The sequence below is a fragment of the Coccinella septempunctata genome, chromosome 2 (assembly GCF_907165205.1).
Source record: "Coccinella septempunctata chromosome 2, icCocSept1.1, whole genome shotgun sequence".
In the NCBI taxonomy this organism is placed as follows: Eukaryota; Metazoa; Arthropoda; class Insecta; order Coleoptera; family Coccinellidae; genus Coccinella; species Coccinella septempunctata.
Window position 1 is genome coordinate 13,719,785 of NC_058190.1, and position 23,357 is coordinate 13,743,141.

Sequence of the window (23,357 nt, forward strand, 5' to 3'; positions counted from 1 at the left end):
TATGCAGAAAGTCTGGGAAAATTGTATTATTGCAATTGAATTACTATCATAAGAATCTTGAATTCGTATTATATGGTTAGTAATGCATCCCAGTATTCAATGAAAATAGAACATATTGTTATCGAAATTACTGAAAAAAGCCACAAAAATTCCAGAATTTCAACATTCATCATTGAAAATGATGTATTTATAAATATAAAAGGAGAATTTTAATCTCATAGATCGATCGTTTCTCAACATACCTGTCTATTTTAAGAATGCTCAAATTTTCACTAACTGAGACAAATAACTAAACAGAACAACAACAAGCACTTCTATTGATAAGATGCGCTAATTTGCTGATTTCTTCGGCTATCACTGTTAACCCACTCGCGATGTATCGCGCGTCTGCTGAACGAATGTTATGCATGCGTACATCCGAAATGAGTTCTAGTTCTAGTGATGAGAAATTCTGATCAAGGTCGTTATTGAAATAGGGCAGGGGTGATATTTGATTTCAATGCAAAATATCTTGTCTCTGAAATGAGAATATTGTATTTCACATGATAGAGGTAGCTTATCATATCACTCCCAAAATATACGGGATGAGTCTATAAGTTTCATATTATGATATGAAAACCTGATCTATTCTCTAATTCTATGATAAAGCTGAATTATCTCCTTTACATGGTTGATTTGAAACTTTTTCCATCAAGTAAAAACCAAATGCAACAGATACTGAAAATGGTAGCAGAATTCTCTGAAGATATAAAAATGGAGTAAAGCTTGGAAAATGTCGTCTTCTCACTAGAACGAGAGGTAAAATAGAAGAGGGTAATTCAAACAAGGAAGGTGCGGAAATCGAAGCATTGAAAGAGGGAGACATGTACAAGTATCTATAGGGATCAAACAGGCTAGAAGCTTCAATCAGAGCCAGATGAAGAAAGTATTAGCTGAGAAGTTCACTAGAAGACTGAGAAAGATAATGAAGCCTGGTCTAAACAGCAAAAATCTGATCAAATCGATTAATGCCTACGCTTGCTCGGCACTGAACTACTCATTTGGACTCATCACTTGGATCACCACCGATTTTACCTTTAAAAAAAAATCCCCCTAAAAGCTCAATAGAATGGACAGAGCTACCACAACATCTTGAGGGTCGAGATATTATTGCTTTTTCCAACCGTATGTTGAATTCCAGAACAAGGCTTCCTGATCAAGACTTCATCAAGCAGTTTGTCATGCCGATAATTTTACTCCCTTAAAGGTGTAAAAGGATTGCATAAAAATCGTTGAACACTCTTCAGAAAGCAAAATGCAGAAACTGATTGGCAAGCCTTTGCATGGGAGACACCAGAATGAGGTCAACCATTATTATGTCGACATATCTGCGTCGAACTACTGGTTGACTTCCGGAGAGTTGTTTCCTGAGACAGAGGGATTCCTCATTGCCATCCGAGATCAAGTGACTCCAACAAGGAACTATATAAAATATATCAAGGATACCTCAGTGGCGGACGATAGTTGTCGTTATGGCTGTGCGCCACATGAAACCATCCAGCACAACACCGGGGGATGGAAATTCGCAGGCACGGAGTACAAAGGAATAGACATTATGCTGTTGTCAAGATTTTACATCAAAAATTGGCTATAAAATAGAAACTTATAAGGTCACGAAAAGTCCCTTATTACAATTACCACCCATATTCTGTATTGGAAAATGAACATCAAAAACTCTACTAGGATCGCACGGTTCTCACAGATCGGAAAATTACGCACAATAGACCTGATCTCATATTACCTTTGAGTATTCAAGGATATTACTGAATAAAGATAAGAATAGAGCACTGTTCATCAACGTGGCGATTCCAAATAATAACAACCAACTAGATAGGCACATCGAAAAAATTTCAAAATACAGAGACCTCGAGGAACAAACCAGGAGACAATGGAAGTTGAAAGATATCAAGACCATTCCTATTCTCATTTCATCAACAGGCCTGATACGGAGGAAACTGGCAGAGAATCTGAAGAAACTTGAATTGGACGAAACCATCTATAGAGAGTTATGCAGAAGGCGGTACTGCTTAGATATCTGGGATAAGTGAATGTTCCTCTGGAGAGGAGTATGAAAGCCGCAAGGCTAAAGTTATTTTCTTCATCCTTTGAGACAAAATACATTTGTATAGGACAAGTTACCGAAAACCAATTGAAAAAAAATATAACAAAACCCAGTAAATTAAATGAAATAAGTAAACAGAAAAGCAGAAAAAACTGCATATTAATTTATGGCGACTGCTGAAATGCGGTGTTTTGGAATACAGAGAGTCTCTTTATGCCGTGTGTCATATTGGTGGTACTCGGAACATTTATTATTATTATTAATATTTATTGAAGATTAGAGTCAAGATTAAAAATCTATAGGACTCATGAAACACATAAGCGGAAAACTTAACTTAATAAAAAGTATGTTCCTACGACTACGAGTGTACAAGAGGCAGGCAAGACACATGATTTTATTCTGTATGAAAGTAGATTGTTGTAGACCCTACAACACTCCCCGGGCTTCAAGTTAAAAATCAAACGGATTATCCCTTCTTCTGTGCAACAAAAACATCATTACTGAATGACGAATCTCCCCAAAGTACAACATTATTGTTGAGACGGGTATACATAAGTAATCAGGGCATCTTGAGGTAATATAAGCTTTATGCCTCCCAATGCGAGTGGTGGTTTACAAACATAATCGGTATAATCTTTCCAACTAAGAATATTTTGAACATGAAGGTCAAGGAGCCTTACACTATCAGAAGGTTTCAAATCACCGGATTGAAGATTCAAGATCAACTAATGATCCGAGTCACGCATTTGAAAGTATACTAGATCTGTCTTATTCACATTCAAAAGGAAGCAGTGTTTGAAACACCAATCGGAGAAGCATTGGACATTGGACTAGTAATTCACAACTCGCCTTAAGTTAGCTTAACGTTCTTGCAGAAATGATGAAAGAAGTGTCATCTGCAGACAACACAATCTTTATATTCAATACAATGAGAAAATTGATAGCGATATAATCAGGTAAATTATTTATGAAAATGACGAATAATAGAGCTCCCAGAACCCATCCTTGCATGAGGAACACCCATTTCTGTAGGGTATCTTGCTGAGCTATGTAGACCTACTCTCGCGATAAGCCATCTATTAGTTAAAAAGTCCTAATGCACTCAAAGAAAACGCCCGTGAAACCTAAACTGAGCAATTTATCCAGCAGAAAGTTGAAGCTCAAGCAATCAAATATGCACAAGTGTTACGATCTGAATTGAACTAGCCTACTTAATACCATTGAGTATTGAGTATTAATACTCAATGTTAATACTCAACCATTTAAAATTCACATGCAAACTATATTTTTCATAATATCTGAACGAATCTCAGGGCGATGTAAGATATTTCTAAAACAGGAAAAAAATGGCGATTCTTTCTAGGTCATTTCAAACGACTGTTTCCATGAGAAAGAAAAACTTTATGTTATAGCTCAGCAAATATACCTGTTGCAAAAAATCATAGTACGCTACTGGATTGCTATCAGAAATAAATAATTCTTTTGAGAGATAGCCATTGCCTACCACGGCATCAGATGAATTTCATCTTTGGGTTGACTGTTTTGAATGCATTCTTTTGATTAGAATCAATAACTGATGTTGTAACGTCTTCAACCTTTAGTCCAAGAGGATAACCAACATTATATATAACTGCATTGAAGATTTGAGAATTAAATATTTTTAAAGGCGGAAATGTGAAATGAAAGGAATGCACTAAAATGAATTCCACTTCCACACTCAGAAAATTCGGATTGATCACAGAACATATGTCCTAAACGTTTGACCTTTTCAGATACAGGGTGGTATTATTTAGACAGGCAGTGGCACGCCACTGACTGTATTCAACATGAGCAAATTTGATCTCTTGAAGTTTTTTAGTCCGACTCACGGGTTTCATAAAAAAAAATAAAATCCACGTATGTCTCTGCATGGTGATATTGTCATATGTATGTATTAATGATATTGTTATGATCATGCAAAGAAACACTTTTTATTCTTTTAAGCGGAAACCGTGAATCGGATTGAAATAAGTCGGGTGATCAACTTTGGTAAGAAATGATTGGGAATTTCAAAAATAGTTTTTATTCCAGGAAAAATCTGTGGCGTACCCTCAATGTCTGCCAAAATATGTAGATCAAATTAAGTACGAACGCCACTGATGGAAATTAAAAAAAAGTGATACATAAAAAAATGACTCAAGTACATGAATGACAAATTTCATTAAAATATCTGAAGTGGTATTGTAGATATTGATAATAAATTATTTATTTTTGAAAACTTTACCACCCTGTATCTCAAAAGGTAAGACGTTTAGGACATATGTTCATATAAAGATTTTTCCTTAAAACGGGCCCAAAAATCATCCCCATAAATATTGACATGCAATTAGGAAACACCCTGTATAATGTTTCATCTGAATCTAAACGACTTATATTTTAGCTGAATGTTCCCACAATCAGAAAGATTGTGAATGAAGAGGATGACAAATAAATTCCTTCTATTGGGAGACCCAAAAAAGTGTTGGCATTTGAGAATTTTATTTTAGGGAACGAATGCGAAAAGTTACTACAGGATTATCGATGCGAATGTCATCGTAGAAGTTCCAAAAAAATAATTTTTCCTTTGACTTGTCCTATACATTGTAAATGAGTTAAGGGATCAATTATATCGAAGTATTAAAAATAAACAGCCATAAATACGAGCCAGTTGTCCTGTTAATTGTTAATTCATGAGAAATTTTTGTTTAAAGGTGAAATTCCTCTTGCCTTGAAACTTCCTTTAATTCTTTTGACTTCTATTGTTGCAATATGATTTTTGTTGAAGAATTTAACATTCTTGTAATTATCCGTTAATTCCTTCGAGATATACCCATTCCCTACCACTGCATCATACGTACTTCATCTTCGGGTTGACTTTTTTGAATTCAACAACTGATGTGACGTCTATTCAGATGAAGAAGATAACCAACATTTACTCTCCTCAAGCTACTGCATATTATATGTCAATAATTCTTCCATAGCAAAAATAAATATTTAAAAACTGATCTCTTGTATTTTCCATGCAAATAATTAGATTTGATATACCTTCAAATCGGTTTGTATAAATATCAATTATTTTCGTCACATATTTTCGACTTCATATTTTTCGAAGTCGAAGTGCTTCGAAATTGCGATTAAATACGTAATTACTGAGATTTTTAAGTAGAATGGACAACAAAGCGCTGATTTAAAACCCAAAAATATCTTGACAAGCTTCATAACCCCACATTTTCTTACTATTCAGTGTGGAATGTGTCAAATTTCCATGGCCAACCAAGTGCTAAAAATGTAAAAATGAATGGAGTATATACAATAAAATATGCATTGAACTCTAAAAGAAACTCTAAAAGAAGTTCTTTTAGAGTTCAATGACAATTTGACGGGCAAATTTCGTGATTATGGATTATGGCCCACTTCTATTCAAAATTGGTGTAAGGGGGTTTTTGGGGTCGGAAATCATCATTGTGAAAATTTGAAAAATGTAAATGTATTACAAAATATATGATGAAATGACAAAACTAAAATATTGTGACGAGGTCTATGATCTCGATAAATTCTTTGATGAATTCCTTTGTTAATTGACGGAAATCAGCCATGTCTTGTAATCCAATTTCGTCTCAAAAATGTACATAGAGAAGCGTAGGTACCCAGTATGGAGGGAACCCTCCGTAGTACCCAGCAATGGCGAGCGGACAAATGAGTGAAAGGGTGAGCTTGGAACGGGGTTCGCCACACCACACTCCAGATAAAATCATCTCTACTCTGTTATGTGTTATCTGTGAATCATCTCAAATCCCCTTCCGTTTGGTCGTGGCGCGTACAGCCTGTCATGCACAAACACATTCTATCGTGCCGTAAGGCATGTCATATTGAAAATCATCTCGAAAATAACGTCCGTGTATGCCCACTGCCAGCCAGGAACGGCAAAAATCAACAGTAAAGTCAAAGAGTATCTTGATATTTTTCGGTAAAGTGGTGCCATTAGGCCTGCCGCAGACATGCAATTTTTAGTTTTGCAACTGTTTAGTTGCAGAAGTGAGTACAATGCATTTATATGGGACCGCACAGACATGCAACTGAAAAGTTGCAGCGATTGCCTTTGTGTGCGCCCTCGAACCGCTTGCAATCAAACTGTTGCGCAACTGAAAAGTTGCATGTCTGCGGCAGGCCTTAAGGTTAGACCTACTGTCGGGCTAACGCACACGACCGATAGTCGGTGGAAGACTATTTCGTAATCGTCCGTAAGTCAACGCACACGGACGACAGTCTACCAATAAAATCGGTGGTCAACGCATACGAACGATCATTCAGTCGGTGATTGTAGCAGGAGATGGATAGGAATACGTTGAGATTGAGATGTTTTGCGGTTTATTTGAGGTACCGAATTGATTGAAAAGCCAAATTTTATACCCTTTTTGAATTTATCCCAGTCATCAATCAACTGAACAGACACTTCCTCCCAAAGTTTCTTCTTCAGTATTTTATTCGAGTACTCTGCTCTTGAGGTATCATATAAATGTCTACTCTTCTGTACCTCACAGATTAATTTTTCAATGTCTATATCCATTTTTGATCGTGTACCTACTATTTAAAACGCTTGCGTACTAATTCACAACAGAATAGAGATCAAGAACCGACTAAACTGTCGTTCGTGTGCGTTGAAACAAGAGAAACCTATATGCCCATCTGCTTCACCGACAATCGTGACGGGTGCAAGAATGGAGCGCGCTACGACTGTTTTGTAGGCCCGACTAAAAGTAGGTCATGTGCATTGGTACATTAAGTAGCGTATGTGCATAAGTGTTCTGCATTTCAACCGACAGAATAGTCGCCCACCGATTTTCGGTCGTGTGCGTTAGGCCTAAGTCGGCATTGTTTTATAATCGCAATGTGATGTCTACTAAAAGTGTGAAAACTTAATTTGCCACATATTTAAAAAATGACCTTCTACACCAAAAAATGGGGAAGAAAGATGCAAATGGTTCCTCCGATACCAGAAATGTTAACGACACATGCAATTTTATACGAGCTGGTATTTCTTCTCATGCGAGTATAGCTGATTTTTGCATTTATTTAATTTTTATTTATTTATTCGAACAGGAACCTCAACCGGGAACCCAATAATGGAGGTTCAGAAAATTTATATTAAATTACAAATAATAAAAACATATGTGGTTTCTTAACATCTAATAAAAAGACACACCTCTTCAACATTTTTCAGTTGAACAAATTCAATTTATCATTCAAAGGAGACAAAAAAACGAAAAAAAACATCACCACGAACTCTCGACAATATGATGACCTCAGATATATCTTTCAACCAATTTTCGGAATCAATTCATGCTGATGTTGAAGATAGACGTCTATGTACAGGATGGGCAGAATTGGTGATACCTGCAATACAACTTTTTCAACCCAACGAGATAGAGGAAAATGCATGGCACATTACGGTCGTCTTTTTTCGAGAAACTAATATGGCCATCAACTGCATTCCTCTATCTCCTTTTGTTTCCGAGTTATAGGTCAAAATTAAAATTTCAACTTTGATCATTATCTCCATTTCTGTTTGAGCTAGAATGTTGAAATGAAAACATTATGCAGACACTTTTTTGATAGCAATCCAGTGGCGTACTATGATTTTTTCCAACAGGTATATTTGCTGAGCTATAACATAAATATGTGTTTTTTCTTATGAAAATAGTAGTTTGAAATGACTTAGAAAGACTGAGGATGATGAATGATATATTTCTGAAACGTTAAAAAAATGGCGATTCTTTCTGAGCCATTTTAAACTACTGTTTTCCTAAGAAAAAACACATCCTTATGTTATAGCTCAGCAAATATAACTGTTGGAAAAAATCATAGTAGCTACTGGATTGCTATCAAAAAGTGTCTGTAAAATGTTTTCATTTCAACATCCTAGCACAAACAAGAACGGAGATAATGACCAAAGTTGAAATCACCCAAATTTAAATTTTGGCCTATAACTCAAAAACAAAAGAAGATAGAGGAATGCAGTTGATTGCATTATTAGTTTCTCGAAAAAAGACGACATGAATGCAGAGCTGTACCAAAGCATTGTGCTTAGTGCTTGTGAAAACACTTGAAGCCTTTTTGTGCTCCCGAGCATTGTGCTCCCGAGAACTTTTCAAAACCAGTGCTTAGTGCTTAGTAATTCGAGCACTTTATCGAAAGGCTTAGTGCTTAGTAATCCCTAAAGAGCTCGCGATTACTTTCGGGGATTACTAAGCACTAAGCCCTTCGGAAATCTTGTCGAAACACTAATAAGCGACCGTACGTCCTTTAAAAATTTAAAGGGATAGGGTAGACGTAGGTTAAGGGTCCATTTTGCAATTTGCTATATGATTTTATTAGAGTTGAAGGCATCTGAATTTTTTTCTGATATTTTAAAAATACCGACAAAAATTAATTGAACCAAAACAACTAGTTGTGAAGTATATCGACATGGGTAGAATTCTGTGACAATCGTTCAATTAGAAAATATGAGAAAATGCTCGGTAGCCGTTTGGCAGATGACGCCCAAATTCTGCAAAAACATTGAAAATCAAATCAATCAATGCATGTTATGTTTCTGAATTGATTCGACTTGAGTTCGATGTTTTGATAAATGATTTCAATTTTTCATGGATTCCCAACAATACCAACAAACAATTAAGTCACGGACTAATCAGGCAGTTCGAAATAGCTCTTTTCTCCGATTTCAAAATTCTTCCTTGATGATTTGCGTAAAATAGACTCGAAAACATTGTCTGATATTCATAAAAAGATTATCAGACAGGCTCTAATATTTCAAATTTAGGGCTAACAAATACAACTGGAATGCGGCACTTTTGCTGAATTGCATTATTTGTGAGGATTTGGCTTAGACACCACGGTCATCAGCTGGACTTCGTGATCGCTAAATACCATTAAGTAATTAGGTAGTTACGAAATATTAAATCCAATATAAGTAGATGTAGGAACATGAAATAAAGCATTCTTCTGTTTCTTCTTACTTAATTCACTACTGTTAATAGTCAAACCCAAAGAAGTGAGCCTTACAACCTCACTTTGTTTTACATGGTTCTTCGAGTCAAAGAAGAAATCCAGCACTGTGAACAGTCAGCGAAGAATCAGAGCTTCAACCACTCCAGACGATGAGGCATAGAAAATCCATGGAACAAAGGAAGATCCAGCTTGACGACAAAGGAGTAAATACCGGTATCCACAGTCTACAAAAGCAAAGGAGTCCAACGCCTAGTGGTTTCCCGTCCAAGGAGCAACAAAGAAGCCAACACAACCTTCGTTACGATAACCAAAGACATCTTACGGAAAACCGACGTCCACGTACGCAGACGTCCTGAACAAATGTGAGAAGATCCAATAAACAGAGGATAATTCACGGCCCACCCTTTCGTACAACTTGAGCAAAAAAATATAGCAGTATGGAATCCAAAGTCAAGCATCAGAGAGAAATCGCGCAGGACATCCACAACCTGTATAGGAACATGGAAAAGGACTTCAAGAAAAACGCTGGAGTACTTCGACGAACGAAGAAAAAATCTACAGCATCTATACGGAACATTCACTAAAATCGATGGGGAGCTCCAAGGAAAGCTTCCAGCAGACCACCAATACAACGTGGAAAAATTCCGAATGTAAATCGATGAACTTTACCAGGAAGCAGAAAACTGCATAGCTAAGAAAGTCCACGCGCTGAAAAATCCACTACTGACTAACCCAGAACCAATCGCCGAAGCCATCGAATACAACATCCAAAAATATTTCGAAATCTCTGAGAACGACATAAGCAAAGGATTGAAGTAGGGCCACATCTATATATCCATAATCCATCATTACGACAGGACTATACACATGGAATAAATGGTGTAAACAGAGAAACAATTCACAGGATACTGCTCCACATGATGCAACCAATGATGACTGGACTCTTCACCCACTAAGGTCCAGCTCAGATGAACCAGGGGATCCCAATAGCGAGTACAGCGAATCTGTCGACCGGGATAATGTGTGATATTCATAAAAAGATTATCAGACAGGCTCCAGTATTTCAAATTTAGGGCAAACAAAAACAACTGCATTGCGGCACTTTTGCTGAATTGCATTGCTTGTAAGGATTTGGCCCAGATACCACGGTCATCGGCTGGACTTCGTGATCGCTAAATATCATCAAGTAATTAGGTAGTTAGGAAATATTAGATCCAATATAAATAGATGTAGGAACATGAAATAAAGCATTCTTCAGTTTCTTCTTACTTAACTCATTATACTGTGAATAGTCAAACCCAAAGAAGTGAGCCTTACAACCTCACTATCTTTTACATACATAATTACAAAATATATTTGGGTATTAATTTGAAAATATTGAGTTTTGATGAATTCGCTACTGGCGGATTCACCATAGAGGCTGAGAAGGCTGCAGCCTAGGGCGGCAGATTTCAGGGGTCGGAAAATTTGGGGACAATTTTGTTTGCACTTATTACAGAAACTGAAATACTTGTATTTCATAGATATTTTAATATCTATCTACATCTGACTTTCCCTAAAGATAAAAAAAAACTGAACAAGTAGTGCATCATTACTATTTTCCTGTTTCCCCTCTTATTTCAGCGCATTGGACTCTATCATGAAACTTCATGAGGGTGAAAAATTTTGGTGAAACCAGATTCTGAATCGTTGGGATGTGTTTCTTCAGTTCCTACGAAAACACAATTCAAGAAATGTTTGTCCAGAAGATTTTGAGTTATAAACAAAAATTGGGATTTTGGCGATTTCGAAAAGTTCTCATAACTTTTTTGTGTTTGAAGTTACAGATCTGAAACTTAACCTTCTTAGTCATTTTTATACGTAGAGTCTACTGAGAGAATCTTTTTTTTTCAATTCAAAAATAACAAATTCAATGAAAGTTTGCATTATGCATTAAAAAAAAAACGAAAGTTCGCCTAATGTTTCGAAATAAAAAAATATTTGGTGCTCGTCAGAAGATTCTACGTAAAAGAGGGTCTGTAGAAGGTTCAAGTTTCACATCTGTAACTTCAAAGACAAAAAAGTTATGACAACTTTTCGAAATCGTCAAAATTTCATTTTTTGCTAATAACTCAAAAACGGTTTTCACCATTCTTTGTTTCTCTGAAAAAGAGCTCGAGAATGTGTCATCCGTTTTCTTCCAGCTGCCATAGTTCTAGAGTTTCCTCAGTAGACAACGAATTTTGCCCAACCTTATACACCAGCGACAAATTGTTCGGGTTAGAGAAACTTTTTTTGCTTGAAAAAGGTGAAAAGTTGGGTACCTAAGAACCACATTAAGCCAAGAAAAGCTGAACGCTTTGGCTCTTTTGTGTATAAAGTCAAAACTAATGAACAAAATTTCGTATGACGACATCGCAGAAAGATATTTTAACAGCGGGTTTCATAAATCTTTGATTGTTCGATCAACGATTTGACAGTCACTTGATTTCTAAAACAAAATCACTGACACCTTTTCATTGCTGAATATATTGAAGAAGGAGCAATTGAGAATAATTTAATGAATGTATAAACATCATAATAGTCCAAGAGCTAGTGAACCCTGGGAGTAACGGTCTCCCTGTAAGGTTAGAAATTTGTATACTTACGATTTATGACATGCTAAGAGCAATAGCCATGACCTGGCAGGCGTCAGCCCTGCACGTCATCAGCCCCTTTATTTTTTGGACTGTTAAGTAAATTGAGTTTCAAAACTTGTTTCTGTAAATTTGAAAATTTAATAGGATAAAGTTTATTTATTGTACATCTTAAAAAAAAAATTGACAGGCGATTACAATAAGCAGAAGTCTATGACAGATCAATTAGAAAACGTACAGTTGATGAGGTAAAATAAACTTTATCCTGTATACTTAAAATTTTTATATGTTTTCAAGTAAACGTCTCAGAGTAAATATGTACAATGCCAGGCGGTTTTGAACAGCATAAGACCTTGACAGGCGAGGGGACAGCTGCTAAGGGCGTGCAAATAAGAAATGTTACATGAACGAATACAGTAAATGCAATGTATTTTATTGGGTTTTATGCAATCTACATTATTTTTAACATTCATTTTCCTCAGCATCATCCGAAATTTCGCTATCACTGTTTTCATCATCATCTGATTCTTCAACAATGTTTTCCTCATCTGAAAAAAGTAAAAAAAAAAATATTTTAATGGGCATAAATCTGCGCTAACTTTTTCATAAAATTCATTATTTTCGCCAAATTCTTTCAAAACTTGCATCAAACTTGCTCTTTCTGACGAGTGAAGAGGTTGGTACCGCCCTTTCACTCGTTTATATTTATTTTGACAAAACACACATAGCCTATCAGCATGGCTAGTTTTAGTAACGGGCACTTCAGCAGATGTTGATGCTCCGCTTTCTTCAGTAGCTATTGGAGGGGCTACTGTCACTGATTCTACGTTTGTCGATGACATTTATATAAAAAAAAACCATTGAGATATTCATAATTAATAATTAATAATAATTTTTATTTTTGCGTAATTATTTTTATTTCCGTCAATAATAATTAATAAATCGTGATTTGCACATTAATATAATTATTGTTACAGTACCATTATTATGAACAATTTCCATTTAATAAATATTTAATAATGATAAAATTTGTACCACGTAATTAAATCAAAAATATAGTTACAATTAAAGAATAAAGCCTAGTAAAAAATATAGTTCATAAAATACATCATATAAGTTCATAAAAAATACCTGATGATGACGCTGGTAGATTTGAAGAAGTTGATGATTCACTTGTACGATATTTTTTCATCACAGCAAGAAAGTTTTTATAACATTTTACATGGTAACCAGTCTTTGCGTTGATTTCCTCTGGCAAAGAATGCCAGATTTAAAATTATTGTCTTTTCTTATTTTCAATATTGATTTACTTTTATTCAACGTAGTCTCTGTAAATCGTACAGTTTTTTCGTCAGTGTCTTCGTTACAAATCACACAAACCACGTGTTCCAATTCCATCTTGCACACTATTTACTGAAATGTTAATATTAAGTACAACAATACACAATATCACTGCACAATTTTTCTTATTTGCACGCCCTTAGCAGCTGTCCCCTCGCCTGTCAAGGTCTCATGCTGTTCAAAACCGCCTGGCATTGTACATATTTACTCTGAGACGATTACTTGAAAACATATAAAAATTTTAAGTATACAGGATAAAGTTTATTTTACCTCATCAACTATACGTTTTCTAATTGATCTGTCATAGACTTCTGCTTATTGTAATCGCCTGTCATTTTTTTTTAAGATGTACAATAAATAAACTTTATCCTATCAAATTTTCAAATTTACAGAAACAAGTTTTGAAACTCAATTTACTTAACAGTCCAAAAAATAAAGGGGCTGATGACGTGCAGGGCTGACGCCTGCCAGGTAATGCCTATTGCTCTTAGCATGTCATAAATCGTGAGTATACAAATTTCTAACTTTACAGGGAGATCGTTACTCCTATAGTATATCCAAATCCAAGAGGCCAGCGTAAACATTGCAGCATGCAGTGATCACGCGTCAAGAACGTGATAACGCAGAGGTGTACTAATAAATTTAATTCCGAGACCGTTATATTTTAAAACTTTTTGAGTGTTCCAGTTCCGGTGAAAAATAGGTATGTATATATGCTGAGACTGAGACTCGTAGATACGAGTCTCAGTAATGAACAATTAATCTAAAGTTCCCACTTTAATACATACATACTATGTATATAATTGTGTAACAATATTTTTTTGTAAAAGTGACTAGCCCGTAGTGTCGTCAGAAGATGCAGAACTTTCTTCTAAGTTGACAATGACTGGTGTTATATCATCCATAATATTATCCAGTTTCCACATGTCTACCTCTCTACTTTTTGTTTGACATGTTCCACGCACATGTTTCTATCTTTCGGAATTAACCCGTGAGAGAGCCTCTTGAAAAAGATTTTGGACGTCAGCCATTTCAAATGTGGTGTTTTTATCTGCCACAAAATTCTTGACATCGACACAAATCAACTCAATAGGGTTCAGTTCACTGTGGTAGGGCGGTAATCTAAGTACAGTAATATTTTGGGCCTTTGCGGTTTCATCCACGATGTATTTTTCAAAGTTTTCTTCGTTCTGCCTGACTATCTGCAACAATTGCGCTTTTATGAGGTCAGGGGTGAAATCAATATTTTTTCCCCCTCAACCATTGTTGGATATCATTCTTTCTGAATTGTGAATTAGGAATTTTTTCCATTTTCCTTGAATGGTAAGGAGCATTATCTAAAACTACTATTGAATTTTCCTCCAATTTAGGAAGTATACCCTCGAACCACTTTTCGAAGGACTGACCATCCATTTCTTCATGGTAGTCACCAGTTTTTTTGGATTGGAAAGTCCAGAGTCCTCCAGTTAAAAAACCAGTGTCACTGCCAATATGACACACTATAATTCTTTGCCCTTTGCCTAGAAAAATATATTCACTTCATTTGATAAAGAATGTTGAAATTGTTTTCCACCAAAAAGGTACTTACATCAAGTTTCACAAAACTTTGATTGCTCGATCAACGATTTGGCATTCGATTTCCCGCAGGAAATCATTAAAACTTTCATATTTCCGAATATATTGGAGGAGTAGCAGTTGAGAATCATTAAATGGGCGTGTATAGATAATTATTTGGTGCAAGAATGATATTCAGAATTCTTATGACCAACTTATCGACTGAAAATTAATTGACGTTCATCCGTCAATCGATCGTTGATTCTGTGATCAAGCTTTATGAAACCGAGGGTTAAACGAGGGTTAAACTCAAATTTCAAGACCTTAACAGACGGATTTTTTAATCCAGTAGATAGTCCAGCAAGTAACGCTTGCCGAGAAGACGTAACTGTTTCATCGGTCCACACTTTGGATTTAGTATGACCGGCATTTACCCAAGTTTCATCCAAGTAGTAAATCTTCCTGTTTTCATCACGGAAGGCCCTAATTTTCGTGAGATAGTTTCTTCTTCAACATTTAATGTCGTCACGGTCCATTAAAAAACTGTTGGGTTGGCGACGTCCATATTTGAAATTAAGTTTTTTCAATATTATAGGGAAGGTACTCTTCTTAAAATTTGGCAAGTTCGAGTCTTCATTAACTATTTTTAATACTTTCTCTATAGTCGGGTGTTCATTTCTGAAGAAAAACTCGTGAACTTTTCATTTTTATCGAAATCTGATAAGGACTCCCATTTTATTGGTTCGATTTTGATTTGTTGCCGGCTGTGATAGAACACCGGAATTTATGTATTCGGAAATAATTCTCCTAACACTTCGAGCTCCAATGCCAAGTCTCTCAGCAACTCGGAGTTCTACGTCCTTTAAACACATTCCTGCATTTTGAATAATCTCAATTTTATAAGTATTCAAAATCATTTCTTTTATCTCGGCACTGAAGTGTCGTTTCACACGTCTTTTTTTTTTGGAGGACTTAAGTCAACACGCGATTCCTCAGCAGTATCAGTACTTGACATTATCTTAAATGCTTGTAACTTGAATAACTTGCTACAACTATAAACCAATTTACCAAAGAAAAAGCAATGAATGACCTCTGCAATTCTGCACAACAATTCGCATACAATCAATGAATCAAACGTAATGCGGTTCTGCATTACTCCCACCTGCAAACATGGCGTTCCTGAAGCTTTGACCAATAAGAGGAGTACCTCAAATAAGATCACGCGTTAGTTAGTTTGTTTACGCTGGCCCCTCGGATTTGGATAGACTATAGGGTTCACTAGCTCTCCAGCTATAATTTAACGCGAGAATGATATTCTGAATGATCATGACTGAATTATCGATTGAAAACAAATTGATTGTGTGCACAAACGCAGAAGTATTCGATATGCACTTTGTTTACGTTCTTTTTTTTCTGAAAAACCGTGAATTTTCCCAAGTAACTACAAGAGACCTGACCTATTTGTTAAGAATGGATCAAGCTATCCAAAATCAATCTTTTATTGTGAAATATGGATATGAAAAAAAGTTTCTTGCAGAACAATGCTCAGAGGGGTGGCTTTTTCTAGCACTTTCAATCATAGAAGAACAGCAACGAGAATTTCTACCCCGCATAAAATATCTGCTTGATTCATTATTGTTAGTTTTTCGATTCTAAAGAAAAAAATTAAAAACTGCTTTTCGGGCTGTAACTAAGCAGGGGGGGCTGTTTTCTGACGAAGAATCACCCCCTTAATTTTTTGCAACTATTCCTATGGACCATGTTACCATGTATAGGTATATGGTGTACCATACTTAATGATAATAAATTTCGTCTTTCCGTTTGATATAGAATATATCTATTCTATTCTAAATTGTGTGACCAATAAATATGATTCACTTACGTTTACTGAATGTATATAACTGTGTGACTAATATCAATTAATATATCCATTACTTCGCCTCATTAGAAGTATTTGACTAAATTTTATTTCATTCAGAAATAAACGTTCTATTTCTTGTGAAATCTCAACTTAATCGTTGCGTTGTAAAAATGATCCTGGAACTCGGGAACTGACACATCGATTCCCTAGGCCACAATAATTATGAGTAGCTATTAGGACCACAGTGTACAAATCTCAAAGATATATTTTCACTGACACAAAAATTGTCATTAATATTTTAAAGTAAATAATTATGGTAAGGGCGGCAAAATCTGAATAGCCTACTGGCGGCAAATATGTAAATCCACCACTTGGAGCTGCACTAGATGTGCTCCTTGACAGCACGGAAATATTATTCGAGTGCACTCGATGCAGAACTAGTTTTACCAATAGATAACGCTATAACCGAATTGCACCAACACTGGCACGAGCTCTCAGACCTCGTGTCGAAAATGCGCACTGAGTGCATATAGTGCTGAACCATTTTTCCAAAAGAACATGACTTTTTGCACTCTGAACACCAATAGAACATAAAAACTGTGCAGCACTAATTTTACCAATAGAGAACGCTATGAGTGATATCGCACATTTGTCGCAGACTTAATTAATATAAAAGAGTGCTCTTTTATATTAATTAATTCGACAATCGGAATACTGAGGAATATTGAAAGTGATAAAATTTATCATAGGATAGTCAAAATAATTATTAAGAATCTGATGTAAAAACATGCAATCAAAGAGTACCTACTCTCCTCTGTTACAGACTCAAAATATTTATTATGATTGATCAGCCTTTCTCTGTATGGAACTGACGGTTGGTGACCGAATCTATAATCTTGTTATAATCGAGACTTTTAAAGAATTTTTTCTGCACCCTTTCGATTCTATCTATATATTTGTGATATTGGGGTGACCCATAGATTAATAAAACAGGAGATAGAGCATCTCGACAAAAACGCGTTCACAAAATACTGCCATAAATATGAATTTGGATATCTTGGGTGGGGGAACTGGACAGGGGCGGATTCAGAACTAGCCACACTGTGAATATTTCAGGTAGTCGGCAATAATTTTATATCGAATGGGAATATGTTTCAATGCAAAGATTTCGAGTATTTTTCTTATGACAACTTATCAAAGGGATGTAGAACTAATATGTAATACCAAAACAACTTATGTAAAAAAGAATTTATTTTGAATACAATGTTACCATACACAAATAGTCCATATGACCCTAACCTACATACAGATTATTTGAAATTTTATTCACTAAGCATAAACTGAAAACCAAAAATTACTTTCATGAAAAAAATTCCCTTTAGAATGGTTAATTCTCAAATCAATAGAAGTGGAAGCAGCTGAAGTTTATGGAATTTGTATAATGAGAATCTAAAAGAGTTTGTTCATTGAAGAAATCCTCAAGTCTTCCGTACAGATTTTGCGGAATGAAACAGTAATGTTATACTGTAAACATGAACCAATGATTGTGAAATAGGAAATTATTTTTTATTGTAAACAGTAACTCATAAAAGAATCGCTCAATTCTAGATGAAGCATCAATATTTTTTTTTACGGGCAGTTTTAAATTGAATTAAGTTATATTGCATATAAACTAAAGAGCAGTGTTTTTCAGCAACTCAAATACCTAGTTCAACAACCTGCTTCCCCCTTCAAATTTTTATACCACCTCGAAAGTGCTTTTTGGTGTTGAAGTGCATAATAATCAAGAGTTATTTTACGAAACTGTAAGCTCTAACTCAATAATAATGTAACTTTTAAGCAAAGCTTTCCAAGCTTTCATCTTGAATTTTTCTTTCCAATGAATTAGGAACTGCTTGTAGGGCAGTTTTCTTGAAGTACTGACGACTCAGTCGTAATCTTAAATCGGTTTTTTGACGTCAATTAGCTGTTTTTTAATTTCTGTTCTCCGCTTGTCTCCTGCAACAATTTTTCAACTGAAGTTTTACTTCGAAATATGAGGTATCCTGATAACAGACATTTTCATTTAATAAATCATAAAAATAATGGGAATATCCGAGCTCTAATTGAATGGTCATTATTGTAATCATAATTACAGTAGTAGCATAATTTTTACATTGAAATACGTTTTAGAAATAAAGGAAACTTTTTTGATTTTCACAAAAAGTTCCAAACATGACCTCAGCTCATTTTTATGGATTTTCATTCCTAAGACGAGTTCTATTTGTCATAGCAATGTATAAGGAATTTTGTATACCTCCCTGGGTAGGTATGTACCTCACTTGTTTTATCCTTGAACTACAAGAAGCTTTCATTTCTGCAAATCCTGAACTGGCATTCGTGTTTATTGATATTGTTCCCATTTTCCTTCCATTTTCCTCAAAAACTCCAGTACTGATAACAGGTTTGGCACAGTATTGGCTATAATTACAACATTATTGAAGCAATTAAAATCTCGTTCTACTGTTCATCTCGAAACCAGGAAGAATGTTTATACTAAAAAGCATGATATAATAAGAAAAAATCTACTATAAATTTCAAGTTCAGAAGTTGTCAGAAATCACTTGCAAAATTCCAAAGAAAGTGATAATCAGACAATAAAGCGATTTAAATAAGTGGTAAACTACCTATCTTACCTCACTCGGGATGGCATCTTTTTTCAAATTTACGGTAAAAGTCGATTACTCTCATTATACTAAAGTCTGGAGTATAAATTACAAGAGAAGTGTAAATTGTTTTCAAGACCCAGTGCAACTCTCCACTGTCGTCGTCTGGTTTCATTTCTGGGAAATCTAAAATTGAAATCAATTATTTGATTGTATAAACTCAACATTTCAATCCCATCATTAGATGGGATTCAAACTTAATTCGACCCTGGCGTGCCCTAACTCCCTCCCCTGATTTCATAAAGTCGTGAACTCAAACAAGAATAAAATATCAAAAACTTACCAGAATAAATAAATCGCTTTCCTCTTTCGTGTATAAATGCACTTTTATTTCAAACACACGTTTTTACGGCACATCGCTGCTTATTTTCCAAAATATTACGACGTGAATGATTGAAATAATATTTTGACAATTACAAATACACACGCCGTCTTAGAAATTTTAGAAGCGATCTGGAGGGGAAAACAAGCGAAAATTCATTTCATTGGTGGTTTTTGGAAGTGGGAATAATTTGAAAAATGAACAGTCTGGAAAATAGCTTATGATCCATCTATTTAATCTATGGGGTGACCAGATAGAGGTTGTATACTCCAAATTACTCCTAACAAGGGAAAAACATAAAGTTTTCAGTGCTGAAATACTTTTGAATTATTTTGTAACACGTAGAACGAAACCAAGCATCCTGAAACTTTTTGTGACTTTATGTTATCAATATGCAGGCTAAAATATAAAGCTTTATTGAGTCTAAAAAGATCCCCAAATCCCTCACATGGTCACATCAATAGATAGCGGATATCTGAAAGCGGAGACAAGTTGTCTCTGTCTGAAAGCATTGACTTTACGTGTAAATGTCAGGCCCGGATCTAGGGGGGGGCAAGCGGGGCGCTTGCCCCGGGCGTCAGCTTAAGGGGGCGCCAAAATCAACCAGAGGTCAAAATTTTTTTTTTTTTAGTTTCTCGGAAAAAATTAATTTTTCAGTGCTAAAATCGAAACTGTAGAATGGAAACATGATAAACCATCACTATGCCAAAAATCTTCAAAATCAATAAGGGATCAATTAATTGTATATGTATTATTCAGTCATCTAGGAATGACCGCCACACATGGGTGAAATAGGTTGAGAGATAGGATATTCGTAATCTACGCCCTCGATTTAGTAAATACACCAATATTGGTGGAAATCGCAGAGATCGAAAATTTAAAAATTTTCGATACTGTATGGATTTTTTGAAAAATATTTTTGGTCTCCGATCAAAACCAAATTCGTACTGTACACTAATACGAGGGCGTAGAACACGAATATGTAAACAGATATTCTTTAAAAATTAAGTTTTCAAGTTATGGTCGATGGAAAATCGGAAATTTTGGACCTTCGCGGAAAAAATTATAAAATCTAAACTGTTAGCGGTAGATGAATGAAGTGTGGTTTTTTCTATTCGCAAAGAACCAATCTATCACAAAAGAATCAGCATATGACTAGTGCTTCTTTTCTGGCTGCTACACCTCCTCAAAGTTGACCAATTTCTTGAAAATTTTGCACTAAAAGTGATTTATTTCTCAAAATAGTGATCCTACAAAAAATCAAATTGCATATTCGCGATCTACGACCTCGAATTAATGAGTAAAATGATCCGGGTCGATATATTATGTCACTGAAAAAATTTATTTTCGTTCGGAATAATTTCGTTCGTAAAGCGCGGGTAAAAAAGATAGGTAAGCGAGGGTTGCAAACGACATTCTTGTAAAAACAAACTTTTTTATTTTTCGAACGATTTCAACCCAAGTCATTTTATCTACTAATTCGTGGTCGAAGATTACGAATAAGCAATTAGATTTTTCCTAAGATGAGTACTTTGGGAAAAAAATATGTTTTAATGGAACAATGGGAAAAAAATAAGAGTGATTTTTTTCCTAAAGTACTCATTTTAGGAGAAATCTAATTGCATATTCGTAATCAACGACCTCGAATTAGTGAAAAAATTAACTCGGGTTGAAATCGCGATGACGAATATGCAATTATATGTTTCCTAAGAACCTTAGAGGAGAGGGGGGGCGCCATAGTGAATTTTTGCCCCGGTCAGAAAAAATCGTAGATCCGGGCCTGGTAAATGTAATATGGAAGCATTTTTCCAGATTCAAAACAAGATATCTTCCCGCACAAAACCTAGTCAGCCTATTCAAATCCACCTGTAAACAGAGACCCTGATCTGTCCGAACACTCTGATAAACTTTCAAATCAACCGCATACATCTCGAACAGAGCATGTAGAAAATACATTGACTTCATATACCATATGGCGTATGGTCCATATATACACTATAGGTTTGTTCGTAGACTGGTTTGCAACGGTTGTGAACTGTACATACAGAGCAAGCGCAATTCCATTTTAGACTAGCGAAAATCCATTTGCGCTTGCTCTGTACAGTTTACAACCGTGGTGAACCCAGTCTACGAACAAGCCTATTGGTTTCTTCTGGTTACTAAGTGGGCGGTCCGTAGATGTCGAATTCCTGACAATTCGGTTCAATATTTGTCACCAGAGTAACCGCTCTGGTAACTTTCGGTACCCAAATGTGTATATACGGACCATATACATGGTGTATAAAGTATAAAGTACATAAAAAAAAGTCATAGTACGCAAAGCGTATGGTCTGTATATACACATTTGGTAACCGAAAGTTACCAGAGCGGTTACTCTGGAGACAGATATTGAACAGAATTGTCAGGAATTCGACATTTACGGACCGCCCACTTACTAACCAGAAGAAACCAAAGAGCCTGTCCAGATGCAGCGAGAAACGCGCGATTCACTACGCGCGTTTCGAAACGCGCGTGTCGAGATACTAGAGCACAGTAGGTCCCGTCCACATGCATACGCGCGTGCAATAAAATCGCAAGTTCGACGCAAGCAATCGCAGGGATCTCGACTCGCGCGTTCTACGCGCGTGTCGAGATACTAGGGTCCCAATAGTAGCGTCCAGTACACATGCGTTGGTTGCTGCGTGAGGACGGATTAAGTGAAATTTCGAAATGGAACTTGATAACGATATTGAACGTTTTATCGATGAAGTTGAAAGGGAATTCTGTTGTGGGATATGGAATCACCCAAATATTTCAATCGTATTCGGAAAAAATGTTGGGAAGAAATTGTTTATAGATTTTCTGAAGAAGGTGATGCAGAAGAGAAAAAAGAGCTTTGGATAAGTAAACCATTTTTATTAGTGCGCGAAGTAGGATTATACGGAATAAAAATGTACTGCGTTACTTGGAACAATACATAAATTATTAAACCATTTGATTTTGTCAGGCAGTTGACTCGTTAACAAAATATTCAGCAAATCGGCCTCTTGTATTACGTTTCAAACGTCAATGAGTTCTAAAAAGTGCCACTTTATATGTGAGAATTGCAAAAAGATAATTCTGTTGTGGGATAAGGAATCTCCCGAATATTCCAATCGATGAATACCTACTAAAAATACATGTTGGGAAGAAATTGTTGAAATATTTTGTGAAGGAAGTAATTCAAAAGAGAAAAAACCATCCACACTGGAAACCGAAGATTCAATAATAGGGAATACTGGACTGGAAACTCGCGTTTTGACGCGTAGACAAACGCTACATGTGGACGGAACATGAAATGATACGCGCGTAGTCAATCGCGCGTTTCTCGCCGCATCTGGACAAGCTTAAAGTGTATATACGGACCACAGTCTATATTCATATGGCGTATGGTCCGTATATACACATTTGGCGTATGGTCCGTATATACACTTTGGTTTCTGTTGGTTAGTAGTGGGCGGTCCGTATATGTCGAATTTCTGACACTTCGGTGCAATTATCTGTCACCAGAGTAACCGTACTAACCGCTCTGGTAACTTTCGGTTACCAAATGTGTATATACGGGCCATACGCCTAGTAACCGAAAGTTACCAGAGCAGTTAGTACGGTTACTCTGGTGACAGATAATTGCACCCACAGAACACCCTTAGATTAGTGTTCTGTGATTGCACCGTAGTGTCAGAAATTCGACATATACGGACCGCCCACTACTAACCAACAGAAACCAAAATGTATGTACGAACCATACGCATGGTTACTATGGTGTATAAAGTCACTGTAGTAGAAAACAATCTGAAATGCTATCTATGGAATG

The 23,357-nt window shown here is 35.8% G+C and overlaps 1 protein-coding gene across 1 annotated transcript in view; it reads right to left on the minus strand.

Annotated features, from left to right (window-relative positions):
- Positions 1–414, minus strand: part of LOC123307342 (G-protein coupled receptor Mth2-like) — a 63,483-nt gene extending 63,069 nt beyond the window's left edge. The window contains exon 1 of the mRNA XM_044889604.1: positions 243–414. The gene's annotated coding sequence lies outside the window, so the exon portion shown is untranslated. The remainder of the gene's footprint in view (positions 1–242) is intronic.
- Between the last annotated feature and the right edge of the window lie 22,943 nt (positions 415–23,357).